The following is a 10,765-nucleotide window of genomic DNA, read 5'->3' as shown; positions in this document are numbered from 1 at the left end:
GGTCGCCGTGAAATTAACATGCTCGGCCATCTCGTAAACGCCGCCGGAATCCAACCTGATCCACAGAAAGTTCACGCCGTGCGAAATTTTCCTGTACCTTGTTCAACAAACGATGTCAGTAGTTTTCTGGGCTTATGCTCTTATTTCCGGCGTTTTGTGAAAAATTTTGCCGACATAGCTCACCCTCTCACTGACCTTCTTAAGAAAGACGTCTCTTTCTCTTGGGGACCACTGCAGGAGAAAGCGTTCTCCACCCTGATTGAGCGGCTTACAACTTCCCCAATTCTGTCACACTTTGACCCTTCTGCGCCCACTGAAGTACGAACTGACGCGAGTGGTCATGGCATCGGCGCTGTCCTCGCTCAGCGTCAACAGGGCCAAGACCGTGTCATCGCTTACGCTAGCCGCCTTCTTTCCACGCCCGAGCGAAATTACTCCATCACTGAGAGAGAATGTCTCGCGCTCGTATGGGCCGTCGCGAAATTTCGGCCGTACCTTTTCGGTCGGAGCTTCTGCGTCGTAACCGATCATCATGCCCTCTGCTGGCTCTCCTCTTTGAAGGACCCAACTGGACGACTTGCACGTTGGGCCTTGCGTCTACAAGAATATACATTTTCTATTATGTATAAGTCAGGGCGCCTGCATAAAGACACTGACTGCCTGTCCCGCAATCCAGTCGATCAACCGGACGATACCGATGCAGACTCGGACATCAGTGTTCTATCCCTCTCCGGCTTCCTCCATATTGGCGACGAGCAGCGCAAAGATCCTGTTCTTCGAACGCTCATGGAACGCCTAAGCTCCTCGCCCAATGACCCGTCCCTCCGGATGTTCACCTTGCGCAATGGAACTTTATACCGTCGTAGCGTTCGTCCTGACGGCCCGGAGCTCCTCCTAGTCGTTCCCAAGCACCTTCGACTAGCCGTGCTCCAGCAACTTCACGACGCTCCTACTGCTGGACATCTGGGCATCACTCGAACATACGACCGCCTGCGGCGCCGCTTCTTCTGGCCCGGCATTTATCGCTCTGTGCGCCGTTATGTCGCTTCTTGCGACCTGTGTCAGCGCCGGAAGACGCCTGCTACGCCTCCCGCTGGTTTGTTTCAACCAATTGATATCCCCACAGAGCCTTTCTTTCGTGTGGGCCTAGACCTACTTGGCCCCTTTCCAATTTCTATCAAAGGCAACAAATGGATTGCTGTAGCAACCGATTATGCCACGAGATATGCCATCGCACGAGCGCTACCAACCAGCTGCGCTACAGATGTCGCCGACTTCTTACTATACGACGTCATCCTGCACCACGGCGCCCCTCGCCAGTTGCTGACGGATCGCGGCCGCTACTTTCTATCGAAGGTCGTCGATGATCTGCTCCGCTCCTGTTCTACAGAACACCAGATTGCTACCGCGTACCACCCTCAAACGAACGGCCTCACCGAGCGACTCAACCGCACGCTAACTGAAATGCTGGCCATGTACGTTTCCGACGGTCACCGCGACTGGGACGTCGCTTTACCATACATCACTTTCGCATACAACTCGTCCCGTCACGATACTGCCGGATTTTCACCATTTTATCTGTTGTATGGCCGCGACCCCACCTTGCCCTTTGACACGTTGCTACCTTCCGCAGTACAATCACCCAGCACTGATTACGCTCGCGATGCTATTGACTTAGCCGCCCAGGCCCGAGAAGTCGCCCGTCATCGCCTCACAGTCTCGCAAGCTTCTCAAAAGCGACGCTACGACCTTCGGCACCGAGACTCCCATTTTTCACCTGGTTCCCTTGTCCTTCTCTGGACGCCTTCACGTCGCGTCGGCTTGTCGGAAAAACTACTTTCCCGTTATTCTGGACCGTACCAGATCTTACGCCAACTGTCCGACCTGACATACGAGATCGCCCCACACTGTAAAATAATTTACACCCCTAAGGGTTTTTTTGAGTGTCTATAACTAACCCCCTAGCACCCTAGAAAAAGCTGGGTTTTATAGGCAATTACACCCTTATGGTGGTTATTCTATATTCCAATAACACCCTATCCCTTGAGGGTGTTTTGAACAACATATTACCCTTCGACCCATGGGGTGTAAGGGTGTGATCAGGAATATATTACCCCTTCACCTATCGGGTGTAATAAGCAATATAATAGCCCTTGCTATAAGGGCGTTGAAGTATGGCATGTTGAAGCGGGTACACATGCACTTCATTGTATGTTTCGTAAGTCTACAGTCAGGCTAGCACACAAAAATGTTATGTACGGTGTGCATACAATACATAATGTTTCCAAATGCATGGCATAGCAACTTTGAGAGAAAACACATAATCACGTGTGAGTGTTCTGCGTGAAATGGTCCCATTTACCACAGATACAGGAAGAGTGACTGCATGGAGGGTCATTTATTCTAGCCACCTGTACAATATTTATAGCTTGCACTATGCCTTGTATGTGGTGACTAGTCTTGTGGTCGTTCTACACTGAAGAACAGTCTTATTCAAACCAATGTTCCAGGGCACAGGCGAGGCTGGTGATGCCTTTGTGTAGCTCCATTCCAATGTCCTATGGCGAGCCATCATAGATGAAGCCATTTCTTCACTGATCGCTGTAGCCATCTGCTTGTTTTCTACCTGCAAAATGATTTGTTGCAATTTAATGTCAGGAAAAGTACACGAAATATGACAAGCAGCGCTTCCCTGCATCATTCACTTTAATATTTCAAGATCACATGAAAACAAGGATAAAGAAAACAAGCACAGATAGTGCTTACTTCCAAGAAATCGTTATTTCGAAAGAATAAGGCATTTATTCTGCCACATCATGAATGTAGGAGAGACAGGCTACACAATTATATGGGGGCAATTCAGAAATTATTGCCTCCGAGCCCACTACTTTGCCAATATTACTGCAAACATTTTGAACTCTTTATCATTGATGCACTTATGTTTATGCTATCGAATGTCGCCTCACCTTCTCGTTCCAGAGTAATCGAGCAATTCATGGCATCGAGTGGTGACGTCCAGTTGAAACAGCAGGCTGTAATTGAATTTCTGACTGTGGAAGGTTGTGCGCATATCAACATTCATCGCCATCTGATTGCAGTTTACGGGGATGCCTGTGTTGACGTCAGCACTGTGCAGAGGTGGGCAAGGACTGTGAAAGACCAAAATCCTGCCGCATCAAATCTCCAGAATCAACACCGAAATGGATGGCCCACAATGGCTTCTGATGAGGGTCATGAACATCAGGCAGATAAGTTGACTTGGGGCAATCGCAGGATCAAGCAACACCAGATTGCAACAACACTCGCCATTTCCATTGGCTCAGTGAACCACATCATTAAAGACCTGCGTTACAAGAAGGCTTGCGCTTGTTGGGTGCCACGGCAACTGACAACTGAAATGAAAAAGTTTAAGCACAGCCAACAAGTTCAAATCTTCTTGTAACCCAGGAGGTTCTTAATTATGTAGTTCGCTGAACCAATGGAAATGGCGAGTGTTGTTGCAATCTGGTGTTGCTTGATCTTGCGATTGACTCGATTCAACTCGTCTGCCTGATGATGATCCTCATCAGAAACCGTTGTGGGCTGTCCAGTTCGGTGCTGATCCTGGATGTTTGATGCGGCTGGATTTTGATGTTTCACAGTCCTTGCCCACCTCCGCACAATGCTGACTTCAACACAGGCATCCCCGTAAACTGCTTTCAGACGGCAATGAATGTTGAAGGGCGTAGAACCTTCCGCAGTGAGAAATTCAATTACAGCCCACTGTTTCAAACGGACATCACCACTGGATGTCATGCACTGATCGATTACTTTGGAACGCGAATAGATAGGAAGATGGGGCAAGTGACATTGTATAGCTTAAACATCAGTGCATTAATGATAAAGAGCCAAAATATTTGCAGTACTACAGTTTGCAGTAGCGTGTTTGGAGGCATTACTTCCTTAACCGCCCTCAAGCTACAGCAATAACACTGGGCAGTTTGTTTTCGTGTGTGACATCTGACCCAAAACTACCATTTAGAATGTGCACAAATAAAGATGCTCGTGTTGAGCCCAATAAATTGCTTACAAATATATCAATCCTTTCTTATGCAATAAGTTTACAATGAGAAGCCACATCATCTCACTGCAACTTTTCGCTACAAGCAAGTTATATTGAAAATAAGGTGCAGCCATATGCTTCGCTATGCATTGCAGGGTAACCATCAAGAGGTACTTTGACATTAATGCCTTGTTTCCAAAACCAATAGTTTAAATGCCAACCATTATTTCACAGGAGGTGGTGGCCACAAGGCAAAAACAAATTCGCAAAGTTTACGTGCCAAAACACTGACCTTACACTCATCGGTTAATATAACACAAGGCGTTGTTTTGCCTGCCTCCTCAGGAATATACATTGTTAATAGGAGTAGAAATCAGCATTTTCACAGAAGCTTGCTCCTTTAACAAGAGGCACAAACAATGCTGTTCTTCAGATTTCCCAGGCAAACAATGCAAGCATCACTATACTAAGCATCACTAAGCTGACCTTTATTTTTTTCTTAATCTCTGACCTACACAGTGGCTGCTAACAGCCCCTCTGTCAGAACTATTCGGCATCTCTACTACAAAGAAGCCTTACCTACACCTTCTGACATCATCTTAGCCATCTCCACTAAGCAAGCACATAATCCTGCTGGTATTTTTATTGCAGAGGTTTTTCACAAATGATCTTCCAAGCAAGAACACTTTAGCATCTCATCATTTAGATGCTTTTAACTGGAACAATAGTGAATCCAAACTTAACAGAACTTTAGCTATTTTAATCAAAGCACAGTTAAAGCCTTTCATGTATCAAGTTTGTCATCTGCTTTCACTTGATCTTGCTGGTTATGAGTTACACTGAGATCAAACATTCTAATGGCCAACATCTTTCATCTGTGAAGCGCAGAAAACAGTGCACTTGTCAGTGTTGTTACGGCATTCTTAAATGTAATGATTAGGCTGCTGGCTGTTTAGCACTGTAGTAGCATTGTACAGGGTGATCATTTTTAAGTTTTATGGAATTTTACAAAATGTCCTGTGGCAGATGGCATAATTCTTGTCCTTGAGCTAGATTATTTGAAGAGGTGGACATTACTAGCATGAGAAATCGAAACACATGTTCAACTAAACAAAAAAAAAATCACTAACTTCGTAACTAATTATTTTACTGCACATATTGCAATTTATGAATTGTAGCTAATGAGCTTGGAAGACATATGCATTTGAACTTCCAGGCTGACACCAGTTTAGGAATATATTCCTGATAAAGACCAATACACAAGGGTGTTCCAGTTACTTTTGTGCATCAGTGCATTTTTACGGCAAGTTTGATGGTGCATATCTCCAAACTGCTGTCATTCTGGAAATCAATTCCAAGTGGATACACCTTGTAATCTCACTGGCTATGATTCGTAAATTACAACATGTGCCTCATATATGTGGTGGCACTGGCAAACACTCCCAGGGTTCTACTAGGAAACATAAATACTTAAGAAAGTGGATGGGGAAATGGCACCCACGGTAGCTCAATTGGTAAAGCGTCGCATGCGTAATGCGAAGACGTGGGTTCGTTCCCCACCTGCGGCACATTGTTTTTTCATCCACTTTCCTTTCCATCAATTTATCATTTCGTTATTTCATTTATTAATCACAAGTAATTTACCCTAACTTGTCCTTGGTGTCAGTGTTTGCTGGCTTCTTAGGATGTGATTAATAAACATCGGGTTCCTCGGTTAAGCCCCTTTATTTTCGTTTATATGAGCCATAAAGTAATTCATTCAAAAGATAATGAATAAATTTTTGTTAATTAGGTTAATATGTTTCGATTTCTCAGGCAAGATATATCTGCCTGTTGGAATATTCCTGCTCAAGGACTAGAATTATGCTATATGCAACAGGGCTATATTTAAAAATTTCACAAAACTGAAAATCATCACCCTATATAAAGACAGTGTGAATTTAAAAACAAGCTTCAGTGAACCTTATTGAATCAGCAAATGGCCAGTGTAACTAGCCTGATCATCCTGGAAATCTTTTGTAGCTTATAAGCATAGTTTTTAAATTCCATATATAGGAGTGCAAATTTTTCTTGAAATCAGCTTTTTCTTTTTAACAGCTAGCATCCCTGCCAGTTTGCTCAAACATAATGTTGCATGACTTCAACAGTACTGCACAATCATACTTTTTTCTGCTCACAGTGTCTAGTGATGTGTATTTAGCAGCTGAGATAATTAATGCCCATGCAGATAAACATTAGAAAACAGTGCGATAACTGCCAAGAAAATGCGATCATGCGTTTTGTTTACAAAAGAGCATGTGCTCAACCTTCTGCCAGGTTTGTTCTCCATGTCAGGCTAGTACGGAACTTGCACAAGAAGCACCTTTTGCATTTTGCATCCATGAAGATATTTTATATGGTTATGGTGGTGTCGAAACATGACATCAACCATAAGACTTTAAACTATTTTATGAAACAGTTATTTGTACAAAGATAGGAAAGGCGCCAATTTTGAATTTATCACATTTGGTTTACAGTACCATAGTATAAATGGCTCAACTGGCACAGGTACGCAAACGCGTTAGTTGGTATTGGTCGATGACGTTAGACAATGTGAACTCGACAAAGGATGGAGAAAGAGGCGATAGCATTTGTTCCATTTCTCGCCACTTTTGACGTCCTTTGTACAAGTCTGCACTGTCGAACATCATGGATCAACTAGTACAGCCTGAAAAAAATATGTCATGAAAGAAAACTTGGCTTTCAACTTCGACAATTCTGCCTGTTAGGTATTATGGTTTCTTTAGAACTTATTTCTTTGTACAAAGTCAGACCCATCAAGTAAAGCTTACTGAGAAAGAAATGAACAACATCAACACCACTCAAGGCACATGCATCAAAGGAGTCAGAGCATCATATACATTACCTTTAAGTGCAAGAGTATTCTTTTTCTTAAGCAAACTGCATTTCTAGTTTCTTAAAAGCCTATATATTTATTTGCCACAGTTATGGGAAAATCACAACATGGAAAAATATGTGTTGATGCAATTTCAACTGTTATGTACAACAACAAAAGGTATAGCACAGGTAGTCTCACTGCTCCTCTGTCTAAATGACATTCAGTTTCATTTGTCGTGTCCACTCCTATCCTGATGGCAGTAGAAACAGGAAGACAGCAGTGTGGTTCAGAAACTAGACGAAGGAGCTGATATCCTAGCTGACATAAAGAGTAAACAAGGGAGCTAGCTGGTAAGGCCATGTAGTGCAGACTTGAGACATCCTTAACTAGCGCGAAAAAGACAACGGACGACAGCTAGAAGCACACAGGACAGAACTCTAGGCTTCAACTGAAATTTTGGCTACACAGAAACATAGGATTCAGGGGATGCGACTATGACGCATGGAAGCAACATTCATCCTTCCTTTTCCCTGCCTGACACAGGAGGTATCGGAGCAAATCGATGGACAGGTTCATTTTGAGATACGAACATTCTTTTTTGGCAAGAGCCAGGGAAGGGGTGCTTACACACCTATCACCCGCTTTTTGATGCAAAGTGCTTCGAATATTTTCATGTCGACCTGCCTCTAGAGCCGTCTGGGCAGATGAGTGCTGTGAAACTTCTCAGTGCATGAGCACCTACAGCAATGATTGGCCGGATGGCCACCAGCCACTGACAACTGCCCTATCTTTGTTCCCCCAAGTGGTCGTTTAAACACCGACCTGTTTGGCTTGAGGAAACACAGGGCAGCTTTCAGTACCTTAGTGGCTGGTGGCCACATGGTGAATCATCGCCATACGTGCTCATGCACCGAGCAGTTTCAAAGCAATCCTGTGCTCAGGCAGCTCCAGAATCAGGTATACAGGGAAATATACGAACCACTTTGCATCAAAAAAGCGGGGAATAGGTGTGTAAGCACCCGTCTCTGGCTCTTACCAAGAAAGTTCGTAAGTGAAATTAACCTGTTCATCAATTTGTTCCGATAGCTCCTATGTTGTTTCTGTCTGTCGAAATTCTGTGCATTCCATGTTTCTGTGTCGCAAAAATTTCAGTTAAAGTCTAGAGTTCTGTCTTATGCGCTTCTTGATGTTGTCTTTGTCACGCTAGTTATTGATGTCTCAAGTCTGCAATGAGCACCAACTAGCCCAAGTGCCTTCTTCAACCATGTAATGCATAGGGCAGATAACCGGTGGCACATTCAAGTTACAGAATCGATGCCAAGGGAAGAGAAGGGTAGTCAAGGATGGTAGAGAAGTAGACTATCATGAAGTCAGAAAATTTGCAGGCTTCACTTTGAATCAGCTAGCGCAAGACAGAGGTAATTGGAGCTCACTGGGAGAGGTCTTCGTCCTCTGGTGGGAAAAAATATGTAGGCAAATTGTGATGAAAAAAGTATACCTGTCGGCTCGGATGTCTTCACTGTCTTTTCAGCAACGTGTAGGCCCAAGACAGCCAGTCGGTTCCCATGCAATTGCTTCATGCTGACTGTAACTGCATGGGCACAAGAAAACAACCCACCATTAATGCCACCCGAGATTGACCACTGAATAAAAGAACCTCTCAAAACTGCAAATACTATTAAGCATTTACCAGCTTAATACATACATATATAAAGGCCAAGAATAGTTACAATAACCATACGCTTTATAACTAGACATTAAAATAAGGTAGTGAAACGTACAATAACCGTGGGACGTTCAGTGCAATTCATTTCAAAATACTGTTGACCACTGACATGACGCCTTAGGCAGGGTTCAGTCACACAACAAGAAAACATAAATAGTAGTAGTAATAAGCATGCCTGCGTGAAACCAAGACAAGAGTTCAAGGACGAGAAAAAAATTGGCTTCCTCAGAGCACTTATATATACAAAAAGATAAATTTATAAACAAATAGCGCAACCACGCGTTCATCTGCAACAGCACGAGAGCTTCTAGAACAAACGAGCACAACTTAAAACGAAGGATAAGTACATAGCCGGGATGGTCGTGGTTCTTTTGTTTTGCATTAGTTCTAGTCATGAAAGCACAAGCATTGCATTGCAAACTACCTGCGCCATTACCTATCACGTGACCTCCGACAAAAAAACAAAAAATAATAGAATTGAGTACAAGTAAATAAGCGACATTTAATACGGTTGTCACACTGCACACTTTTGGTCGCGATCGATCCTGACTGGAATCGAATTTCTGGGCGCGTTTGGCTTCGTTGCACAATCTGCGGACGGGAGCCAATCGCGGTCGAAAAGTTCCCTCCAGAGCGGGCTCGATCGTGATCGAAAGTGGCCCTGTGACACCGGTATAAGTCTGCGCCCATCTTTGGTAACAGAATGAACCAATTAGTCAAACCATAGTATTATTTACCTGCCTGCGCCGAATACTGACGCGTAGCAGTGCTTAATTCTCTACAACTCTAGTTGAGGACACGTGAACAATGAAACATTCGATTTTTTTTTTCTTTTTCACATTCGGTGCCCGTAGGCTACGCCTGGAGTACAGATACTACACTCGCATCCAACACACCCTGTGCTGTCCTTTAAAGAAATTACGCGAAAATTACAACCACAATGACGCACCATAAAAACGCGATGCTGAACGTCACTACGTACGTACGTACCCTTTATATGAGCAGTCCATGCGCCTTGCAAAAGGCCCTCGGTTTGAAGGCGGAGCGCTGTCACGATGTGTACTCTGGGTACGCCGTTTCGTTTACGTAGTGGATGGACCATGTTGACGATGCATCCCGCCGAAAAACAAATCGTCCACTTCATCACTCTTCAGGCCGAATGGAAGATGTTTTCTCCTTCGCCACGAATGACGGCCGTCGTAGGCATAGTAAACACACTGTCACAAAGAAACACCGATGTCGTAGGCCGCTGCTGCCTTTCTTTCTCACGCATAATCGCGTCGCCATCACTCCGGACGCTCACTTCGCGTCGATGAGCGCAAAAGTACACGAAAACAACGAGGTGGTACAACCTAAACGCAGCAAAAGACAATCTAATTACTCACAACTTCAAGAATGTCACGGAGAACACACCATAACACACATGCACCCGGCGGCCCGCCGCGAGACGCAGGAAATGACGTAGCGGCGATAGCGGCGACACCCGTCGGGGGAAGTTATTTCAATTTCGGTTTCGTTTTCAAGGCATAAATACAAATATTTTTTTAAACTACATGTGTATATTACTTTCCAAGCTATTTATTTTACGCTACCTCTAAGCCATTTTCTGTGTTTACGGGTAGCTTCAGTGGAAATTTATTCGCAGAAACATTGGCTGATATTAAATCAAATGGAATGGCAAAGGTGGGCTGGTAACTGCGTGTAAGTGAATTCATTTTCTATATGTATATATACATACATACATACATATATATATATATATATATATATATATATATATATATATATATATATATATTGCTTGGACGTTCATTTGTAAAGAGACGTGGTCCTTCCTGATTGTATAATATGCAGAGGTATTTGCGAGTCTCTCTTTTTATTTATGCACAAAGAAAGAGACAGAGAGACAAAAAAAAAGCTTTAATTGGCATTTTTAAGAAGTTCACAATGCTCATATTTCTTAACTGGTGTGCTCACGCAAATTCTAAATAGCTTGGGCGAACGACAGATGTAGAAGTACTTGCTTAATAGCTTTATAAACGTATAGGCGATACCACGAAATTTCACATGTGCAGAATTACACGAAAACCTCAAGTTTGCAAGTACGAAAAGTCTTTAT

At 43.6% G+C, this 10,765-nt stretch overlaps 1 long non-coding RNA gene across 1 annotated transcript; it reads right to left on the bottom strand.

Moving 5' to 3' along the window:
• Positions 1–1,925: 1,925 nt before the first annotated feature.
• On the bottom strand, positions 1,926–10,358 carry LOC126546203 (uncharacterized). Its single transcript, XR_007602535.3, has 3 exons — positions 9,637–10,358; positions 8,419–8,511; positions 1,926–2,626 (listed from the first exon to the last, which is right to left on the bottom strand). It is a non-coding gene; the product is annotated as an uncharacterized lncRNA (long non-coding RNA).
• Between the last annotated feature and the right edge of the window lie 407 nt (positions 10,359–10,765).

The sequence above is a fragment of the Dermacentor andersoni genome, chromosome 1 (assembly GCF_023375885.2).
Source record: "Dermacentor andersoni chromosome 1, qqDerAnde1_hic_scaffold, whole genome shotgun sequence".
Classification (NCBI taxonomy): Eukaryota; Metazoa; Arthropoda; class Arachnida; order Ixodida; family Ixodidae; genus Dermacentor; species Dermacentor andersoni.
The sequence above is the reverse complement of the archived record's forward strand: the minus strand, read 5'-3'. Positions and strand labels throughout refer to the sequence as shown.